The following is a 22,622-nucleotide window of genomic DNA, read 5'->3' on the forward strand; positions in this document are numbered from 1 at the left end:
AAACAGTTGTAAACTGCGGAGAGGCAGCCTGGCTCTACCAAAACAATTACCGTCAAAGACACCAACCACATCACGCAAAATTTCAAGCCCCATTTTGGGCGTTTGTGTGATCATGGGTCCTTTCAGACAGACGAACGTGCAGGTAGGCGGCGGACTGTGCGTACGCCAGATTTGGAGAACGTGGTTCTACAGGATACGTTGATACAAACTCCATGCAAATGGCCCGCCAACATAGCTGAAGCTAAAGCACGATTATGTGCATCCTGCATGACATGTATATGTGAACGCGTGCATTGCATTTCATGGAGGCCACTTTGAAAGTCTGTTGCAATGTGGATGCGATGCAGGTCAGTACTGTAATCCGGGACGATTTTTTCTCGTTGCACGCACACCGTTTCCGGACAGGATTTTTTTCCTTAATTTTCAGTCAGGAATCTATCCCTGCAGTTCGTCGGTTTTATTGATGTTCACCCTGTATATGAACTGCACCAACCTTAAGTGGTGGCTATTGCTTATGCTGAACAGTTGAAAGAACCCGCTTGCGACGTAGAACCATTTAGGTAAAAGACTCAGTAAGGCATGGACGTTAGTTTCTCACAGGAACGCCGGCGCATAGGTGTGACGTTGTGCAGCAAAGCTGGCGTTGCAAACCGGTGCCAGAGGCTCAACTACTCGCGTTACACATGCACGAAAGAGCGTCGCAGATTCTGCACAATGGTCGCTGCTGCTCAGAGCAACGAGAAACAGTCTCATTTAACGGCCAGGAGAAAATGGTGTAAACTAATAAATCTAATTTTCCTAAAGACGAACATGAGTGCTTTTCTCGTTGGCTAACTACAAAGAAATTTCTTTGCAGCATAGTTGCATTTTCTTCTCCAATTTGAGCTGTAATAGGGCGAAACAATAACAGAAAACGAACTTAGGCTCCATTAAGCCGTTACTTTTGTCAATATTGTTGTATGGGTTTCACCAGCGTATTCAAACATTTTCAAATATACATCAGTACACAAATCGTCTCCGACATTTAACATATCAACAGCCAGTGTTCTGCAAAGTACTTTACCATTTTTCAGTATAGCTTTGTAGTTGCTAAAGTGATGACAAATGAAATATACATGACACTTTGTAACTCGGTCTGATGAAATTTCTCAGAACTATCTCCACATAAGCATGAATTTCCAACTTAATGTCAGTGCATGGCGAAGGATGGCGTGCACGAGCACACACCAACAAAAGGTTCCTGACGGATTAATCTATTTCTCGACTTACGAGTGACTGGCGGCACCTCAAATCGGTATTTATACCATGCACAATAATCAGTGCTACTATTTCTGTCTTCTGGCACACTGGTACTATTCGATACACCTTATTTAGTGCGGAGATAATTTCACAAACAGGCACATTTGGGAGAACGAAAGTATTGCATTTCTTCAACTTTGTGTAGACGATAAAGTGCAGCATCTTCATTCGTAAAAAGTCTAAATCTCAACAAAAATCTTTAGCATTTGTCGAAGCAGATATATTTATCGCTTTGTGTGTCAGTTTGCGCGGTGGGCTTACGCGTTGACACAAACAACGAGGTGAGTTGGAGGTAGCAAGTAGAGTCCTGTTCAAGTGTGTTGTTTATGGTAATAGAATGACGAAAACGGTCAAAAATTCAAACTGTTAATACATTTATTTGCTGAGGAGCTTCCATAATACTGTAACAGCGATTATCCCAGAGCTAATAATAGTTCGCCTTAAGGTCTGCGACTCACGAATCATTGAAAATATAAGGAGATTCAACAGTTACTTTCGTTTGCACATTGATTATCCGTCTTAGGTATTTCCCTTATGTTTGTTTTTGCTTGACTATCTTGACAGTAATTTAACGTAAAAAAAATGACAAACAATGTTAGAAATAAATACGGGTAGTGCAGTGATATGTAACGTGAATGGTTTTTCTTCGTCCGCGGACTTACAGAGACTAAGTATTCTCCGAAATGCAGAGACGAATTTATTGCGAATACACATCTTTACAATGTGATAGAACGCTTTTAGGGTTCGACACGCGCGATATCGTTACCGTGACACAAATTGCGAACATGTCAAAGAATAAAACAGTGGAAAATTATACATGACTCAAAGGCAAATGTGCGTTGGACGAGAAGGCCGCACCTCGTACGAGTAAACGGTCGCTGCAAAAATTGCCGCAATCCAAACAACGAGACGGAGTGGCCCTGAATAGCGTCCGGTCCGCGCGGAAGGCTATTTTAGCCCCGAGTGCAAACACTGAAGGGCCTCCAAACTCTAGTCTAAAGGTTTGCGCTTCAGCGAATGTGGGTGAAGGGAGTGGAAGAGTCTAGGGAAAGGGGGGATGGAGGGGGAAGAGGGGGAGAGGGGGAGAGAGAGAGAGAGAGAGAGAGAGAGAGAGAGAGAGAGAGAGAGAGAGAGAGAGGGGGGGTGTTACTGTCACTGTTTTACACATCACAGAAAAGCATCACGAATTGATACGACACACTCTGAATGACGAAATAACCTGCTTGTCCAGATGCAGACCTCAAATTACACAAAGTTATCATTCAAATGCAAAAGTACCGCCTGTCAGGAAACAAAGGAACTTGCTATTTGCATGCAGAAGCGCTGAAAACCTAATCACTGAACGTCCATCAGCAATAGATCAACGAGGCTTTCAGTTCCTTGTGACAAAACCTATTTTTTCGGAGTGTATTAAAAGGAGGGATGGGGGCACGTGCTGTATAACCGTAGGCTGTAACTCTGAATGGAGCACAATGCCACCTTAGATTCCAGACCAGGTTGGCCTAATGTACATATAGCTTCCATCCATTCATAACCAGACTAAAATCTGACAGCATGGACATAACTTCCCGTCTTAAAATTTATCAAGAATGGAGAGGAGACAGTTCTGATTATGTAGTAATTTTTGAAGGATGTTCCGTCAAGACGTGTGTGTGTGTGTTTTATGAATAAAAAAAATTGAATTGAGACTGTGTCGCAGCTGCTAAGAAACCCAGAAGTACTTCCAAAAGCACTTTTACCACTGTTGTGAACAGCCATAAGGAGTTATTTTATTTTCTGGAAACCAATTACGGTTTAATGTTGAATACTGGTCGAACTGCTCTAGAATTCCAGAATGAGATTTTCTCTCTGCAGCGGAGTGTGCGCTGATATGATACTTCCTGGCAGATTAAAACTGTGTGCCCGACCGAGACTCGAACTCGGGACCTTTGCCTTTTGCGGGCAAGTGCTCTACCAACTGAGCTACCGAAGCACGACTCACGTCCGGTACTCACAGCTTTAGTTCTGCCAGTATTGCAACATACTTTGCTACGGTACTAAATGGTTCAAACGCTTCTTTTCTAAAACATTTTTTGTATTAACTGGGAGATTCTCATTCATGACAGGCTGAAACTTAAGGAGAGGAAAAAGGTTGGGAAATATTTAAAAAGTACAATCAATATGCAAGTAGAAGCAGTTGCAGAAACTCTGTATATACCCTACGTACCACGTACGCAGAACAGGCACCTACTCGTGCTACCTCAAATTCGTCTTGCTCTTTGTGTCAGTGATTAGATCCATTGGTCAGAACATCCGATCTAACTGACACGCAAACCAATGAATATTCTGCGCCGATAACTGCTAGATATTTTGGCTGATGTTTAGCCTTGAGAAAGAATATTACTGTTATGGTGTCTAACGGCCTATAGTTCAAATTACTTTCTTTCACCCAGATATGCCTCTTCCCGAAATTTATCTCTGCAATAAATCAGATATCGAAAGGCAGAAACAGCGAAAAAATGTATGATGTGCGTATTAAACTATTTTTCTACAGTTTCACTACTTTGACACTAACAACGTTAATTACAGCAGAAGTTGTTGCAAAGAGTTTTTATAGGTACAGGACCACCGTTGGTTACGGCTTAAACAGAATGAAGAGCGGTTCTAGGCGCTACAGTCTGGAACCGCGTTACCGCTACGGTCGCAGGTTCGAATCCTACCTCGGACATGGATGTGTGTGATGTCCTCAGGTTAGTTAGGTTTAAGCAGTTCTAAGTTCTAGGGGACTGATGACCTCAGATGTTAAGTCCCATAGTGCTCAGAGCCATTTGAACCAAACAGAATTAAAAAGAGCGGTTTCACTACATTATAACTTCAGCCAAATCAATTATTAATTTGGCTTTGCAGTTCAAGGACGACTTGAAAAGCAATCAAGTTGTCCGTGTAGGATCTGTGTTTGAAACAGGAAACACTGTTTCCAAATCTATGTAGCAGGGTACTTGACAGCACTGAATACATGAGTCCAAACTTATGATAATAATTAAAGTGGAACTCTTGTCTCCCGACAGTGTAGAAGTACAACGCGAATTCAAACATACAGGCATAGTACTTGCTTTATTAGACGTTATAAAAAAAAACATGACCGCCGAAAAATATACTAGCGACGCATGCACCGTCATTTAACACCAGCCGACGTATAACACAATGATATACAGGATAACCCACCAGAAAAATGTCGGCATAAAACGGATAAATGAATTCCGCATCCCATTGCAGAGCAGCGTCACTAATCTTTCACTGCCGACCTTTTGAAATGCAATGCAGGGGCGACCAGGAGGCGCTTTAGCGTGATAACGGTGCCCCAGCCTCGACCTGCGGCACTGCGAATTGTACTGCGCAGAAGGCAGCCCCGCGACAGGGGGCCCTAGCCGCCTCCTGGCACGTCGTCCTCAGTCGCCATCTGACCCGACACGTCTGTCTGTTCTCCGCCTCTGAAAAGATCACTCCTTTGGAGTATTGCTCTCTTATCGACGACGGGCCGATCCCGTGACACTGATGCAGAGCATCATATAGGTCACTGCAATACTCAGAAACGGAACTCGAGTAATCATGCTGAGATTCACATTGCCGCTTTCACTCTTACTACATTTTTATCGTACTAACCGCTCGTTGCCATGTGCCGCTAATAGTTTCTGCATGTGATAAATAAATAAAAACAACGATTCGGGAGGGGGGGGGGGGGATTTGAGTGCTTCATAAATCGCAAGCATAGGTAGACTACATTGATACTGTCCACTACCCTTAACCACATCAGGTCCGCTCCTCAGCTTCGAACGCCGATTCGCTTTGTTCTTTTTTGCACGTGCAAGTGCGGTTTACTCGCAACGAGACTATTAATCACTTGTTTTGGTAAAGATGGGAGGGAATAACGGAAGGTTCAAAAATGGCTCAAATGGCTCTGAGCACTATGGGACTCAACTTCTGAGATCATTAGTCCCCTAGAACTTAGAACTAGTAAACCTAAGCAACCTAAGGACATCACCCACATCCATGCCCGAGGCAGGATTCGAACCTGCGACCGTAGCAGTCGCGGGGTTGCGGACTGAAGCGCCTAGAACCGCAGGGCCACAGCGGCCGGCAATAGCGGAAGGAATGACTTTAAAGACGCCTAGTTGTAAAATGGAAAATGCTAAATAAAATGAAACTTGTCACGTGCACACCTCGATGCCCAAAGTCCTACAGTTTCGAGCGTAACACAGTAGAGAATTCATAGTAAAGCGGCCGAGTCCGTCTTGTTCATTCCTCTATACGATAATGGTAATTTTGTACTGTACTTGGAAAAGGTCTTTGTCCTACAACATCACAAAATTTGGTATTAAACACCGTATACACAAAGCTCCAAAGATATTAATGCTAAGTTTGCTATCGCCTACCAATTCACAACAGCTCAAATCCGCAACTACAATGCCTTCCAGTTGTAACTCATTGTCATTAGAGAGCTTCGCACTGATATGACATATAAATCTTCGCTGTAACGGGCAACATAGAACCGAAGAGACACTGTGCAGCCGAGTGGTAACACCCCACGGAACTTTGGACTGAGAGCTCTACGCTTGCAATGGCTGTGAAGTCGGGGGCGCGGTATTGGCAGCAGTGGACACGGCTGGAGGCGCACCTGATGTCCTCGCGCGGCACGGGCACGACGTAGTAGAGGAAGCCGCCGTGTGAAGCCGCCATGGCTGGGAGAGGCGCTAGGAGGCTGGCCGCGACCCCATGCCGGAGCCGGCCACAGCTGACACTGCCCGGCGGCCGCTACTGGGACAGCCGCGCTATCGACCGCGCGCCATGGCGGTCCGCGCCGGCGCCACTGTGCTCCCACAGCACACTGCGGAAACAGGTGCACCCCGTCCGCCGACTGCACACACACTGGTGGCCGGAGGAGAGCTCACTGTCACAGCACACGGCGACGGCCCGAATACGTGCGAACACCGGCGGCGGCGCCCGAACGGCCTCACCTGCTGCCCCTATCTCAACGGAAAAGCTGCGCGGCGCTCGCGCACCAGCAGACTACGCGCGAATGTGGGCGAAGCTGCGCCCGTCGTGCGGGGGCGGCCTAACAGCCGAACCGTGCCGAGGCCGCTCGACGACCGCCGAGCGGCGACTCTCCTGTGACGACACAGATGCGCAAAAGTGCATCCGTCAGGGCAGGGGAGCGCGACACAGGTGTCCCGGCGGTACAGCTTCTCTAGTGGACGCACAGAGGCCTGAGATACTGCAAGACCTTCCCGCTAACGACGAAAACTGACGAGGGCGTTTGATGGTCCCGAGCGCTTCTGGGGGAGAAGGGGCCCCTTCTCCACTAACGTCTTGACTTCCATCCCATATGCAACAATACCATACATCATTCGAAAAACATTCGTCCGAAAATTTCAAAAATCCGTATGTCACACTATTTCTTTAAGATCTACAGCTCAACTTCGACAAGGGCGTAATTTACACGATGTAGAACCCAAGAGTGTACTCACCATTACCAGTATTTCACTTCTTACTACGGCTATGTGAGCGCGTAAATCGAGGGGGAGGGGGGGGGGGGGGGAGAGGATGCAGTTTCATTCCGCATACTTTCGGAAAAGTCTGTAATTCTGATATTTCTTTGTTGTTTCTTAGTGGAATCTCTCTCTCTCTCTCTCTCTCTCTCTCTCTCTCTCTCTCTCTCTCTGTCTGTGTGTGTGTGTGTGTGTGTGTGTGTGTGTGTGTGTTGTCCTCATCTTCCTGTCGTTTTCCGCTTCCGCATGTGTAATTACGAACCGTTTTAGGTATGTTTTCGGCAGCAGAAACAGTCCACCTTATGAATGATGGCCTCTCCCCGGATGCCACGTTGTTCACAGTCAATTAGACCGCAGTCCTATCCACGTAGCCAAGTGAAACTTTCCGTCTTTTAATTTTCTAGAATTCGTCATTTTCGAGGCAGCTTTAGTGCTGTTATTTGAGAAATCTGGCAATTCATACGCGTAAATATGCAAACACTTTTCGTTAAGTGTTATTGGCGATAGAGGGCAACGTGACACCGCAACCTCTGGATACGGCTTTCGCAGACATCTGAAGATATGACACGGCTGCGTATATAAAAAAGGGACAGCTCCCGCTATGGCATGGTTGCAGGCTCTGCTCAGTGCCGAATTGTCTTCGTAGCAATGTGTCAGCAGAAGGAAAAGCAATTTTCCTTGCGCGGCTGGTGTTCGAAAGTAAAGTTTTCGCCAAATCTGTCAAATGAACTACACTTAAATTAGGTACACGGTGACAATTATTGAACTAAATGAAATAAAATCGTCATAACCTCGGAACGGTTTGCATTAGGACATTCTAACTGCACGGTTGGCCGTGGGGCATGAGGGGAATTAGCGTGGTTTGGTTCACCGGCGAAGCCCACTTTCATTTGGATGGGTTCTCTAATAAGCAAAACTGAGGCATTTAGGGGACTGAGAATTCGCATTTCGCGATCGGGAACTCTCTTCACCCTCAACGGGGGACTGTGTGGTGTGCAATGTCCAGTCACGGAATAATCTATGCGATATTCTTTGATGCCATGGTGACTAGCGAACGGTACGTGAAGGTTTTGGAAGATTATTTCATCCTCATTATCCAAAGTGAACCTCATGGCGACAAGCCGTGCTTCATGCAAGGAGGAGCTCGACCTCACTGAAGCAGGAGTCTGATGTCTTGGAGCAGCACTTTGGGGACGGTATTTTGGCTCTGGGTACCCAGAGGCAACTTGCATAGGCCTCGATTGGCCGCTATATTCTCCGGATATGAAGACTTGGGACTCCTTTCTGTGGGGCTATATTGAAGGCAAGGTGTACAGCAATAACCTCAAAACCTTTGCTGAGCTGGAAACAGCCATTCAGGAGCTCATCGACAGTATCGATATTCCGACACTTCAGCGGATCATGCAGAATTTTCGTGTTCCTCTGCACCACATCATCGCGAATGATGGCAGGCATATCGAACATGTAATAACCTAAACCCGAATGTCTGTAGTGACGTTTACAAGTTGAATAAAGTGTATGCTGTAGTTTGTAACGAATTTGCGCTTTTTTTTTGCATATAGTTCAGTAGTTGTCACCCTGTTGATTGTTCCAAAATCACCTACATACGGAACCAATCCCCCGTTTACTATGCTGTTTTTTCTTCTTCTTTTTTTTTAGATAAGAATCTTTTCTTATGCTGCCAAATCCCTACTTTCGCTGCTGCTTCTGCGGCAGTCTTCATTCCCGCTTTTCGTACATGTCATCGTTTGGAAACAATGGAAACACATGGAACTCCTACTTAAGAAAGAACCAAAATGTAATTATGTCGGTAGGAAAAGAAAACAGCATTTCCAGATAATTCGTGAGCTAGGGTAAGTTTAACAGGATAAAACCGTGAGTGTGCCGACATATACCATAAATTTTAACAGCGTATATGTATTTATAGCTCATGTGACAGGACAATCTGTTTATGTTCATTCTCTTCATCTGTGTTAATCTGTAATAGTGAATCCGTTACGTAACTACCCATTTCCGAACTATACCTGTCCATCTCACAAGTTTTACACATTTTCTTTTTTATCAGTCTAGTACATGACATCAGTTAACTGTCTTACGAATCCAATCACGTGTTAACAGATAAATGTGCTCCGAAATAAAATTTATTCACTTCCTCCCCCATAGAAGAAAGTCTCTAGCACAAAACTTTTGGATTATCAATTTCAATGCAGAGAGAGAGCAAAGTTGAATGTAAGCATACAACTATTTCAACGAGATTGTACTTTGTGATCGGGAAGTAAAAGATAAATGGAAAATCAACAACTCTTCGAGTAATTGCACAGAATATTATGAAATTTATTTTTAACAGCTGGAAAATATATTGGCAAAACGGTTACTTTTTACAAACAGAAATGGCGCTGGAGCAACGCTAATATCTGTAACTACTGAAACGAATTTGTGGTCTGATACAAATGGAAAATAATATTGGCTGGCGGTTAGGGATCCTGAGCACACACGAGGCCCACGGTTAATTTGAAATGAAGTGTAGTTGCACACGACCGTCAACTGTATCGATAGAGGCAGTGGTGATACAATTCAAGCACCAGCTATTGGCTGTAGCTATTTCGCCAGTACTTCATATTCTGCTAAAAATAGAACACATCTATGCGTATTCTTCTCAAAAACGCACTGTGCTATCGGCAACATTTTCGTATTACTGATTTTTTCCTTTGTTTGGCTTGACTGGTAACTGTACCCGCTTGAAATGGTACTGGGCTGAGACTCTTTTCGCCCTTACAACTTTAATTCTGTTGATATCTGTGTCTTCCTTTCCAAAACACACACAATGCATATCTTGCTGCACTGTAACTCGTGGAAAAATTGAATTAGACACAATGAGTAGGCCTTGGAAAGGTAGCTTCCATAATAATAATGCGAAACAGCTTAAACACCGTTGCAGAGTGAAACATTCATTTTGTTTTCACTGTGTTTGCTACTAAAACTCCTTAAGCCGCCGGCACACGGACCGTGCTGTCGAACGTTAACGTTGAGCGTGCAAAGTTCAACGTGCTGCTCAACGCTCAGGAGCGATGCGATTTGCGCACACGGTACGTGTGCCCCAACGTGGTATACGCGATCGCAACGCACTCCAGCGTCCAACGGGAGTTTGGGGGATGTTTCTAGTTCGTAAATCACACTGTTTACTCAACGGGCGAGCGTAAAATTACCACATTAGCTCTATTAAAACACACATTTCCTCATCGTCCACGATAAGGAAAGTACCACGTCCAATCAATGACACAGGCTTTAAAAGTTCCATTACAAACAGTGCGGTACAAATTTGGAACACTTCTCCACATAAGATAAACATTATTTCATCATTCCCACATTTCAGTAAAACCCCCAGGTCAGTCTTATTTGATCACTGTTCCTACCCAATAGCAGAATCTTTGTAACATGTGAATTGCGAAGCGTAAAAGAAAAAGGAGCAAAACATCTTTATACCAGTAGCGCAAGCTGTTCTGTAGATTAAGCCAATCGAACAATGTCATCCCTCAAAAAGGGTGAACTTATATTTACATAACATCAAATATTATAGCATATACTTATATTAAACTAATAATAAAGTACCAGAGCGTAATAAAACCGCTAATGTTACGAAGAAAAATTTTAAGTGTTAAGACGGGAACCACTGCCTGAATTAAAACTCATTAGCGGACAGAGACGCTACTGATTACGCTAAACCAACAGCATGCTACTTATACATAATCATATGATCTTACCCCTTACTGAAAACGTTAATCATAGATAATTATGTTACTAATTGAAATTTAATTATAACAAACTGTACCAAGAACAATGCTTTTTGGGTGGATCTTCAGTGTGTCACTGCCTTCAAATAGCCTACTCTCATAATACGCAAGTTACAGTAATTCTTTTGCTACGGATATGATGTTTCTCATTTTATTGGAACGAATCACAGAGTTAACAACGGGTTTTCCAGTTATTCTCAATTTTCTGGTTCTCAGATACGGCATATATACACATAGGCTTGAAAAAAATGCCAATATGACGCCTTATAACTCTGTACTGAAGGGAGACTGCGTGCGTGTGACGTAGGTGGCGTTGTGCCATCTCATTGGTCAACGCTCAGATGCACGCCCAGAATATGACATGCCAGATATCGCTCTGCACGTTCGGAGAGATTCCCGAACGTGCTATTCCACGCTATGACGTTAGAAACTCGGCACGCTCGTCGCTCAACGTTCGGATGCACGGTCCGTGTGCCGACGGCTTTCGGGTGTTTCATCGACCATTCCACACTTCAGGTGAACTTCTACTGAAAACTTGGGGGAGAAACTGTTATTCCCGGCCATAAGAACCAAGTTCCTTCACGCAAGGAAGCGCAGACATTTGGTCCGCTTCGGTGGTTGCTGCGCGCAGAGAGGAGAGCAACCCAGGAAAAACAGTGGCCGGTCGGGTTCAGTCCCTCCGGTGGGCGCCACTTCCGTGCCGGCACAAAAACACGGGGGCCAGGAAGCCAGCGACCAGTCACGCGAGAAGCGACCGCGGGCCACTGGCTCCCACAACGCGGACAGCGGCGGTGGGGTGCAACCCTACTGACGTCCACCCCGCAAGCTGCCCGCAACAGATCCACCAACTACAGGCCCTAAGCATCGGAGGTCATCTTTTATTACATCCAGTGCTTGCTGCACGCAGTAGTAATTTCTACGTGACGCTTGAAGACATGTTGAACATCTCTATTACTGCTACTCGTACCTGGGTTTCTGTCTTTCACCTCCACTGATGGGGCCGGGCAATAGCCAACTGCAGCAGCTTCTTGGGCTTCACGTTCTAGCTGTGTTGCTTGTTCTGAATGAAGCACAAACAAGCACGCTCCAGGGTTTGGAGGCAGACCGCACGAGATACTAGTCTCCTCCTCCCACCCCCACGCGCGCGCAGCTCCTGATCGCACGAGCACGTGGCATGTTGTGTACGAACCTAGCAACTCCGTTCCTCACCACAGACATCTGTCAAGTTACTGCCTGACGTAGTTCCCGTCTATTCAGTGTTCCCGCTTCCGCATACAGACACTGTACAGCTTTGATTAGTTATATTAGTTAGGCAGTCTCACACCTTGAGCGTGACACTGCTGGAGGGATGGGCTATTTAGACGCACCGTCAGCTACAGGATAGGCATGCTGAAGCGATCGGGCTCAAAAGCAAGTTAACAAGAGGAACTCACACGTGTCAAGGCACTGTTAAGTTACAGAAATACCGTAGCTCCAATTACCAAAGGAAAGTCGCTTCAGACTGAACAGATATTCGGTGAAACAACAAAAACTAACTACATCGTTTATCCCTCGCTTCCTTGTATTTTTCGTTACTAAATAAAGCACCATTTTCGATCTTTTCTTTATGGAACTCCTACTTTCTGCGGCTGTTTACATCTATGACACCGCCATATTTCTGAACAGAGTACTTAACAAAATCATCAGGGACGAGCCATTGCCACCTAAGGTAAAACAGATAGCAGCAATGACTGAAATAGAAAGAGGCGGCCGCCGGCTGAACAAGGTATGCGCTGAATCATCATGGTGCTGACACTTCCCAACCAAGTAGCTGGTCGACCTGTCTATGACGCGATTAGGAGGCGCGTAGTTCGCTAACCCTGCAGGCGTTCAAGTCGTATGGGTACTATGGAGGTCACTGCTATGCAACCTGGCGATACATTTCGCTTGAAGAATAGCAAGTGAATTAGTGGAATGGTAAGTTTTTATTCGATTCGTGAAGCTGCGTCGGATATCCAAGTCGATAGGGCAATGAATGCCGAAGACAAAGATTCCAAAACCAATCGGTACAGCCTTCAGCGCGTCATAAAAATGGAACGGTCCTTTACAGATAACAGGAAGTGAGTCGTTGGTAGAACTGAAAAAGTTGAAACAGTTTTGACGACTGGGATTCAAACATGGATCCCTGCCTTTCGTGGGCAGAGCCCATGAGAAAGGACGTTTAGTATCACTCCGTGAGGCGTGCTCAGGAGGACTTAACTGACTACCGGCAAAAGGCAGGTATCTCGGTTCGAATCCCGGTCTAGCACATAGTTTCAACTTGTCACATACAATCATTGCACTAGCTACCGTAAAAAATTAATTTTCAGCGATTAACGCTGATTCTTGAATTACCTAGGAGTATCGCTGCGTTGATGATAGGCAGTTCATTCACTTACGGAAAGCTAGCGTCAGAGTGGAGTGCAACGTACGAAAGCGAAACAGGGCCCACGGGTGATCGATAGGCGCAAACGAGCGCAACCGCGGGCCTTTGAGGCGCGGCGCGCTCAGCTGGTCCGGGAAGCGAATTAGCCGCGCCGCGACATGAAAGAACACTGCCGCCCCGCGTCGCCCACGCACCAGATGCAGGGCACCTGGAGCACCGTCCTACCAACACGCACACAGCTGTACTCCGTAAGCCGCCTTATGGTGTGCGGTGGGAGGTACTACTGACAGCACTGTAGTTCCTTCGCGATGTTCTCTTGAATCGAGTGCGAGAGGAACCCCTCTTTCTTGTGATGACCATTTCAGGACACATGACATCGACCAAACAGCATCGAGACTGGGTTAATATAAAATACAGACACTGGTTCCAATGTTCTACATACTCCCTCACTCCGCCTCCACCTCCTTCAGCGCAACGCACGCAATGTTCATACATACAACCACGTCAAAATGGCACGTAAGTCTTTGTTTGGGATGATGATCAACCTACGCATTGCATTTGCTTGAATGTCTGTTATGCAACCAATGTGATGACCCGTCAGCAGACTTGCTGAACTGTGCCGTTTTGTCATAGGTTCATATTGCTATGTAAATTGAAGGGTGTGGGCGAGGGAAGGATGTATCGACGTCAGCTGCATCGAGACTTCATGCGGAACCAATGGCGACGAATGACACTGTGCGCCGGACCGCGATTGGAATCTGGGGTCTCCTGCTTACTAGCCAGTTGCGTCCACTGCGCCATCCGGACACAGTGTTTATCGCAAATGCACGGACTGTCTATTGTTAATGAGGATAGATGACGCTAGGTGGGGCTGAGTCGGTTGGGGAGCGGTTGGTGCAAGATTTACAGCAACTGCGCAGTAAGCAGGAAATGCCGGATTCGAATCCCTTTCCGGCACACATTGTCACTCGTCGCCGCTGACTCCGCATAATGTTCCGATGCCGCTGACAACAATAGTTCCTTCCCTTCTTATAGTATTATCACAGCTGCGGATTCCGGGCAGGTCCGAAAGAACGAACTATATAAGATAGTACTGATAACAGAAGTCTTGTCAACCGTGATGATTTTCCAAGAAAAAAACTGCCGCATTTTGCATTGCCATCAAGTCGCGGCAGGCGGCCACAATTCCTCCTTTTTGTTCGTGATTGAAAATATGCTGCACAAACTCTGCACACACTTTTGTTCATACATCCTAGAGAATGTCGTTAACATATTTAGAGACTGCTAATAACCGGTTCGCACCATTTCGTTTTGACACGCCTGGGCTCACAAGCTCTCTTTATCTGTGATGTGGTAGGTGTACGATCCGCCACTGCTGCCCTTAAAAATGGCTCTGAGCACTATGGGACTTAACTGCTGAGGTCATTAGTCCCCTATAACTTAGAACCACTTAAACCTAACTAACCTAAGGACATCACACAAGTCCATGCCCGAGGCAGGATTCAAACCTGCGACAGCAGCCCAGTCCAGAAGCTCTCTTACGAGGTTAGGACGTTCATTTGACGTTGCACAACTGACGCAGCACGTCCAACTTGTGCGTTAGGTCTCTGAAAGGACTGTCCCGCCGCAATTTGACCCCTTTCAAACTCGTTCAGTTGGCTGTGCGTCTCCGTGGCATGGTTGCACCACACTGTGCCTCGTGGCTGTAAGCTTTCCTTATTAGAAGGTAGATGCACATAGCTCTCTGGTAGCTATGCTACTACACTATCTGTCGGCGGAAGATACTGAAACCTTCATCGATATATCCGTTATCCCCCACACAATATACGAGTATGCCGTCATCGGATCAAAGTTGATGTCATCTTCCCAGGTACACTTATTTTTTTCAGGCAGTGTGTTTATTAAAAACAGTTGGAATAATTATGTTAAAATTCAAAACGTAATTCTTGAGCACTGAAGACAAACATTTAAATGGATCTCTTACTTATCTTTGGCGAACACTTGTTTAGTACAGTAATAGTCTTAATGGGGAGTTCATAACGAAGAGTTATATGTTGGATTTCTTAACGAGAAACTAGATAAAATGTATTGAGATGGAACTAATAAAATTTAGAGCTAATGAAAAGATCACCAGCGAGGCTCGCTTCAGTTCATTCTAAAATATCCGCCTTAGTTACAGAATTGGAATGTACTGCAAAACCTGTGGACCTGAAGTCACTCCATGACAACTGCGTAAGACAATGAATATTGAACTTCATTGAGAAAAATATCCAAATTATTTGAACAGAATGCACACAGGAATTTGGGCTTTCCTGAACGAAAGGATAAGGTACATCTCATTCATGACCAAGCACTGTGTGAACGTCCTACTGGCTACGCTCGGAACAACGAAGATTGGAGTCGCTGCCTCGTATCCAAATTTAGGCCTTGCATGGTTTCTGCCGAATTCTTCGTAGGAGTAGTTCGTTCAACTAGGCTTCGGTGCGTTCCCTCGTTAGTCTGCATCAAAGCTACCATTCGGATGAGCTTGATACCGACGAAGCATTAAACAAAAATTTCCCTTCCAACAGCAGAATTTCGTCCTAGATTGGACAGGAATACGGATTCTGGAGAACAGGCAGCCGACCAGTTCGTAGCTTTGACAGGGCAGGCTGGTGTCGCCTTGGCTTGCGCGGTGAACTGCCCTGGCAACGAACGCATCAATCACTGGCGGCGCGGTCCATTTGTCAGCGGGGCTGCCGGCCCTCACTGACTCCCTTCTCACTCCCATTACTAACTGACACAGTGGGGATGCTTCTGGCTGCCCTCGCTGCAAAACAGCCTCGCCGAGAAGTCCTACCCGTGACCTCGAAGCGAGGGACTCTTACGTTTGCCAAAATTAAGAATAGAGTGTTATCAAGATTTGACGACATAGCGCGTGCACGGAAAATGGGACACACAAGTCTCTGAAGAAGCCAAAAATTCTTCTATAGCCACCCTCCTAAAGACGCAGCATCACGGGAAAGCCTCTGTGGAGTTCACAAGGCGTATATACTACCCCACAGGAAGTAGACTTTTAAATTTCGGAGACGTTATGGTGGAGCAATTAGTAACATAGTGCTCCAGGGCAGGAAGGGTATTTGAATTGACCTCCACAATGCTAGGCTAGTATCCTACGACCACGCTCGCTTCATAAACGTGCAGTATTCTAGCTTGTGGCTATATATGATTTGCTACCTAGTACCGGTATGGTGGATATTAGAAAATTTGTGCACACTCGCGACATGTAACTTTAACATTCCACGGTAGAATCAATATCTCGTTCCCGATTGCGCGATGGTGCTCGATCCTGAAAGTAAACAATCAGAATGGTGATAGCTCATGAAATTTCCATAATTTTAATTTCATTGACATGAACGGGAAGTGATGACATATTTTTTCTTGTCACCAAAATCTGCACCGGCCTGTTGGATTCAAGTGTAATCGAAGGACACACGATGGCCATCCATACTTTTTCAGTTCCCTCTAACAAATGCGTCGTCGTTCTTTAACACCGAAAGATTTCAGACTACTGCAGGAAGTTGTGTCGCAGACTGCGTAATTTTGGGCTGTGTGTGATTTCACTGCATTGAAGCGACCGAGTGACTTTGTTTATTTTCTTTCTACTAGATCACGCTGAGTATGCAGTTCGTGAACTGGGATAGAAACTTAACACAGTGCGTCCAGTTATTTCAGAATTTAACCATCTGTGGCTAATGTGTCGCAGCTATCTGTTTGCTGCCTTAATATGTTGCTACCTAGCCAACATGTTGATCATGCCAAGGAGCGCTGTATTTAGTCTCTCACTAGCATTACATAGCTCACAAAGGTCACGGTAGCCTCTCCACTAACTGGACTACAAGGTAATGGAAGGATCAAGTAATGTGTCTACTATGGGATCATACCTAGGTTTTGCCTTAATTTATTTAGGAAAAACGTGTGTAACTTCAACCACAACGACCAGAGTAGAATTTCGACCCTGTTCTTAATTACTAAATGTCTCGCCGAACATGAAGCGGGTGAGACTACCGGTTTCTCGCAGCCCAAATCAAAGCATTCACTTTGGCGTGGCTCCAGCCTCAGTGCGCGACTCAGGGTTCCAATCGTGCATCTAGCAGGCAGTACTTTTTTCCATTGTCTGGGACTGTGTGTTTACACTGAGGTATTGATTTCGTAATTTATTTACTGGTCTCGTGTTCTCCGCTGATTTACTGCAAAAATACAGTAGGACAAAAAAGTACGTTTGTGTCCCAAATAAATGAGTATAAGCACCCGAACTGCATCATTACCAGTAAGTAACTTACGCTTCCTCAATAACATTATGACTGTAAACAAAAAAGGGAGAAAAGCGAGGAAAGGAAGGAAGGAAGGAAGGAAGGAAGGAAGGAAGGAAGGAAGGAAGGAAGGAAAAATGAAAAGCTTGGCTTGCTTACAGGGAGGACAATAATTTTGCAATTTATACATTTACAACAGATCACTTTTACAAACGGCGTTCGAAGGACCGCTTGCTTGAATGCAAGTACTGCATTTCTCAATCATCTCGTTACAAACGAGATCGAAAATACTTATTTTGGATGTGATGTTGCATTTTCAATAGCTGTCATCCATTTCTGGGGTATCTCCTGACATTTGTGACCCCTTGTCTCTTTCGTGTACATGCCCCAGAGTCATCTTCATCGCCGTGAGGGCTTTTAAGGGTTAACAAGCATCACCTTTTATGTAAATTTGGAATCCACTATCGAACGTCAAAGAACGCTTGCAGAGATGTTAATTGTGACAAGTTGCTAGATGTTACTGAGTACTGATTTTTTTCGTGGCAGTCTCGAATGAAATAAGCACCGCTGGTGTCGCCTGCCCGAAGCGCCCCTCGCGTGCCAGCAGCCAGCTGAGCATCCCCGGCCAGGATTCGCCCTCTCGTGTGATGTCGGCGCCGCATTACGGCTGGCCAGAGCCGTCTGGCCGAGATTTTACGGCGCGTTGGCAGCGAAGCCACAGCCGCAGACATCGACCGAAAGCGAGCCGGCCTCTAACGGCCCGTGTCACTCGTTTACAACGGACTCGCGGAAAGAGAACGCCGTTTGGTTCCAACACGCTGCACCGCGATAAACAAGTATGAACAAAATTTGAAAAAAAAAGTTAAGAGTTTAATGTTCCATTTACGATCACGTCATTAGAGACGGAGCATTGCTCGATCTGGAGAAGGAAATGAATCACCCGAGCATCCGCTTTACACAATTTAAGGAAATCGCAGAAACCTTTAATCTGGATGGCCTTAGGGGGATTTGAATTGCCCTACTCCTGGCTGTTAATCCAGTGCTTTAATCATTGCACCACCTCGCCCAGTCATTTGCACTGAGGACCAAACCAGAACTTTCTGATGTGGGTCAGTGTCTTAAGATTGCATTACCTTGCGCAGGCGATAGATTTTGACACGGTAGAAGAAATAAATTTACAATGATACTGTTTTTCGTCCTTACTATCCTAGTACGATATATTTTGCATTGGAAAGGTAATTTATTTCTACCGACATGTTGCTTCCATTACGCATGAAATAATGAAATACGATCTTTCACTTGCATTATTTACCGAGCGGTGACACGGTCCTGTGAATCGTGTACGCTGAAGAAACAATCGTTCGTTACTGGTGTATTGCAAATGTGTCCATGGCACGTGATCCCAGGACGTGTAAGGGTTAACGGAGGCAGCTCGGGTAGCGTTATGACAGACCGCGCGATCGCTAGATTAAAGAGAACGCGGATATTCGATTTTTGGAAACCTTAAATCACTCCTATACAGTAGCAAGCAATGGAATGTTAACCGCATGACAACAGTTCAGGCTACACGGAAATCAGTGCTTTGCACTGATGTACCGCGAAATTAATTGGGGGCACATTTAACGGTTATACTGTTGGGATATCAGAATTTATTTATATTATCCTTCAATGTTGCTGAATGTTACAGGCTGGGACTCTACACTCTCTGCTGCCGGTGACCTCTAAATAATACAGCTCCTTCCTCCAAGAACTTACGATTCACTGCATGGAAGCACACCAATACTGTTAATAAAAATTCAGTACTAATTCTAGGAATGTTGTCCATTGACCTGGCAATCTATATGGATTTATAGTTGTTAATAATTAAATACGGCCGGCCGAGCGGTTCTAGGCGCTACAGTCGGGAACCGAGCGACCGCTACGGTCGCAGGTTCGAATCCTCCCTCGGGCATGGATGTGTGTGATGTTCTTAGGTTAGTTATGTTTACGTAGTTGTAAGTTCTAGGGGACTGATGACCTTACAAGTTGAGTCCCATAGTGCTCAGAGCCATTTGAACTAAATACGAACAATGTTCAAATGGGAAAAAGAAACAGCGCAAATGTAAGTGGGCTACAGTTATAACTTTTGGGCAATCAGGAACGCTCAATTAAGAATAAGGAATTTAAAATTATACTTTTCAGACTATCACAGATTGTGTAGTGTATGCAACAGACATGGAGCAAGCACCGGTAATATATGCTTAAAAATGTTATCTTTCTCACTGTGTTTTATAATCTGTGGCAATTAACTTTTCCATTTACGGTGTACCTATTGAAAGCAAACGCAGATCATAAGTATCTCATAAAACACCAGTTAAGTAGCTTCTAACTTCATCCAAGATTTTTTTTAACACACACTGATCTTAATTTTTGTTGATTTGTTAATAGGTCTGTCGTTCTTTTTAGGCTGCATATACTGAAATTATTCTTTAATATGGTCCTCACAGCTGTTGTTGAAACATAGTGCTCATTAACAAATACTACAGGTCTTGAACATTACGTCTGACAGCAATTAGTCTGGTGTACATTATCAAAACTACCTTTTAATTTAGCCAGCACACTGCAGTGAAAAATGACTAGGCGTGTTTTGCGAATGTACAGTTTAATTAAATCATAGCTTGCCGAAATAACGGCGTTACTTACGCAGTCTTTTTCCCCTGTCTAGTACTGAATGTCCAAATGGAACAATGCGGTAGGAACTATAGATGGAGGAAATCCAGAATAAAAGTACTGGTACAACTGATACTGACAAACGATGGGCAGTAAAAAAGCACTTCTCAAACTCGCTTTACACTATAAGCGATATGGGCGAAATTAGCGACTACTGAACAGACTTTAAAGCCTAATCCATTAAATGGAGAGGCAGGATAATAATAATTATTGTATTTACATTGAACGCTTTACAGTCAAATGCCCAGAGCACATCAGTTATTCACCATATTAAATGTGTGTTCAATTATGTAACGAAGCTGAACAGTTAGATTTGGATGCTGTGTGTTATTGAAAGACAGAGCAAATCTTGAGTAGAATTTTATTTAAAAAAAAAAAGTAGTAGACAGTTACAACAAAAAGTAACGTACTGAAGAGTTATTATGTTCCAACTCATTTAGCACGGTATTCCAAGACGTCAAGAATGATTAATAGGTTGACATAGATACCCTTGTTCCGAGAACAACAACGACTACTACTACTGCTGCTGCTGCTGCACTTCAAGTGATCAAGTGCTTCACGGCTCTATGTGGGCAGATACGGAAGCGTGTAGTCAGTAACGTTCACGAAATCTCTAATCTCTCAAAATTTTTCCGTCCAGATAGCGAGCTACGACAGGAGCTATTTATCTCGCAACGGCCGAAGGCGAAATATTTTCGTCGTGGTTGCATCCGAAGAATACCGTGAGATACCGGGTCGAGAAACATAACTTGTCCGTAAGCAGCTATCCAAGAGTCCACACCAGCTTAGCGTGAATGCTGCGATAAGGCTGCAACAGTTTCGAAACGGCAAGTATTTACTGGCCATAACTATGGTTATCTGAACCACACTTATCCAGCAATACCACTTATCAACAAGTTGTTTTCTAGACTTTAGATTCCACGTGCCTACAGCTCCTCCCTCACTCTCTCTCTCTCTCTCTCTCTCTCTCTCTCTCTCTCTCTCTCTCTCTCTCTCTCTCTCACACACACACACACACACACACACACACACAAATTAAGGTAGTTTGAAAATTTCAGGCGTGAGAAAAGCAACGAGTATGTGCAATCTTTATGGGTGATTTTAGGAAACTGTAAAAACGTTGTCAACTCCCTGACGTTCACTAGGTCCACGCAATTTTGCACGGCGTTACGTGTCAGGACCTGGCTCGGCCACATTCCAGCTAAAAATAAAGCGACTAATTTTAAAGCTGAACCCAGCCCGACGAGAGTCAGGAATTAAAATAAAATTAGACGGCCAGCGTAACGTGCAGAGCATCACCAACCACCATGTCGACGAAACTGTTACGGGTGTGCTACCGATAACTCCGTGCGAATTCTCGATATGAGTGGTGCGCGCTGACTGCCACTGTCACTGTCACGCTTTCTGATCGTTACAGGAACGAATCCTGCAGTCAGAGTGTGTATAGAGGGGTACACAATTTTTTAATGTTAATTTAAAAGCAGTAGTAGTTATTACAGGCTGTGCTCAAATACTGTTTCCATCTGTGAAATATTTAATTGGCAAACAGTTTCTCACAAACTGATTACTTGCTTTTTCATTTTGACAAGTTTGGTCGCTTTACTCGTATAATGGACGATCATCGCCATTTGTGTCCAGCAAACCGTTTGGTATTAAGTATGTTTTTACCATATTCGACCTAGCTATGGTTATTTGATCCACTTTTATTTAGAGATACCACTTAAGACTTTTAATTCTAGTAGTAGCGTTATATTGTGCAGTCCGTACATGCAACCGAAAGACCCTGTATAGATCGGAATCAGTAGTGGCCACCGAAATCTTTACTGGAAACGTCGCTAAGCGGTTGGTTATAGTATACGTAAAGCAGGGTTATGTTTCTACTGTTGCATGAGAAAACTTAACACTTCGAGAGGGCACTTTACGACTTATGTCCATAGTAAGGACTACAGGGGACGAACATTACCGACCAGAGAGAGAGAGAGAGAGAGAGAGAGAGAGAGAGAGAGAGAGAGAGAGAGAGAAGCGGGAGGGGCAGGTTCAATCGATTTAAATGAAAGACGGTGTGGTAAGGGATCCGGAGTTTCATCGGAAGATATAGGTATATTTTTGGTATTAGTTACCAAAGACATTCCTTCTTTTCATTTGCCGGCCGGAGTGGCCAGTGGTTCTAGGCGCTACAGTCTGGAACCGCGCGACTGCTACGGGTCGCAGGTTCGAATCCTGCCTCGGGAATGGATGTGTGTGATGTCCTTAGGTTACTTCGGTTTAAGTAGTTCTAAGTTCTAGGGGGCTGATGACCTCAGCAGTTACGTCCCATAGTGCTCAGAGCCATTTCTTTTTATTTCAGTAAACAATCCTACGATGAACTTAAATGAAGGTTCCTACGGAAGCAGATGACTGTTCTCCTTTTAACACTGATAACCTCTTTAATGATGATAGTGTAATTCGGTAAAGGCCACCATACGTTACAATCTATTCCGAACTATGTATTTCTCTTGAGTCCCCGTTCATAGCACCGAAGTGAAATACGCTTGGGATTTACCACAATTAATAGGGGACTTGCGTTTGAACTATAGGAGGTCCGAACGTACCGCGCCTTTGC

General features: G+C 44.8%; 1 protein-coding gene and 1 non-coding gene across 6 annotated transcripts in view; both read right to left on the bottom strand.

The window, feature by feature from the left end:
• LOC126362786 (uncharacterized) overlaps window positions 1–22,622 on the bottom strand; it is a 1,515,202-nt gene that overhangs the window by 46,985 nt on the left and 1,445,595 nt on the right. The window lies entirely within an intron of this gene.
• On the bottom strand, window positions 3,198–3,272 carry Trnal-caa (transfer RNA leucine (anticodon CAA)). Its single transcript has one exon. It is a non-coding gene; the product is annotated as a tRNA-Leu (tRNA).

This window comes from Schistocerca gregaria, chromosome 1 (genome assembly GCF_023897955.1).
Source record: "Schistocerca gregaria isolate iqSchGreg1 chromosome 1, iqSchGreg1.2, whole genome shotgun sequence".
Classification (NCBI taxonomy): Eukaryota; Metazoa; Arthropoda; class Insecta; order Orthoptera; family Acrididae; genus Schistocerca; species Schistocerca gregaria.